Below are 1,211 nucleotides of genomic sequence, written 5' to 3'. Positions count from 1 at the left end.
GAATAAACCGATATTACGATAAAAAAAGTAAAAATGGAGGAATTAAAAATTAACGATATGATTTTACCTTAAGGATCATACTCAAAGAAATAAGTTAAGTCCACTTTGGAGGGGACCATACGAAATTCTAGAAATATTAGATTCTGAAAATGTAGTTATATCGCGAAATCGTAAAAAAGTTACAGTGCATAAAAATGACGTAAAGAAATATTACGAAAATGACGATAAAAATGACAACGAAAGTGAATAAATACATCGCGAATAATTAATTGAAATATGTATAAATAAAAAAAAATAATTATAAAATAATAAGATAATATTAATATGTAATAAATTATAGACGTAGTAAATAAAAATAAAAATAAAAGTCGACGTGGGATGTGAACGCGATAACGTTCAGAATAATAATTAACATAAAAAAAAATATATTATAGATTGCTATTATGGATCACGATACGTGTAAAAGCAGATAAACTCGATGACAAAATACCAGTGCCTGAGGGAATGTCAGCAACAAAAATTTATTTTATAAACACGGGCATTGATAAGGGAAAAATAGTGGGAATAGCAGGACACCAAAGGGATAGGATAACCGTGCCACAATTTCAGAATAATGGGTGTGACATAGGGACATTAAGGTTTATATGTAATACACCATATGAAACTTTAAAAGGACATATTAGGGATGCTAGAAATGAATATTTGTTTGAAAAATCCTGTATAGCAGAAGTAGAAAAATTAGATGGAACAATAGAACGAGAGATTTTAGGAAAGTACGATTATTTCACTGAAACTATCATAGTAGATAGTACAGAAAGCGGAAATAACAATGGATTAAAACCAAATGTTATTAACGTAACGACAATTAAGTCGGTCGAGGTCAAAGCTACAGAAAGCAACAGACAATATGAATACATAACTAGTACAGTAGGTCACACCACACAAATCGCGAAAAATGACAGTAAGAGTAGGAACTACAACTTAAATGGTACTACGGATGGAAAATCGATGGATTATCCTAGTACTACAGAAATTGAGAGTACAGAAGTATACAAGAGTTCCACACAAGTCACAACAGTGCGAGTCGCGAAAAACGGTAGTAAGAGTAGGGACTACAATGTGGATGGTGCTACGGATAAGATATCGATGGACTGTCCTAGTACTACAGAAGTTGGAAACACAGTCAAATACGAAAATCCGCGAAATACAAA

The sequence above is a fragment of the Acyrthosiphon pisum genome, unplaced genomic scaffold (genome assembly GCF_005508785.2).
Source record: "Acyrthosiphon pisum isolate AL4f unplaced genomic scaffold, pea_aphid_22Mar2018_4r6ur Scaffold_21194;HRSCAF=23274, whole genome shotgun sequence".
NCBI classification, from domain to species: Eukaryota; Metazoa; Arthropoda; class Insecta; order Hemiptera; family Aphididae; genus Acyrthosiphon; species Acyrthosiphon pisum.
Note: the sequence above shows the minus strand (reverse complement) of the source record.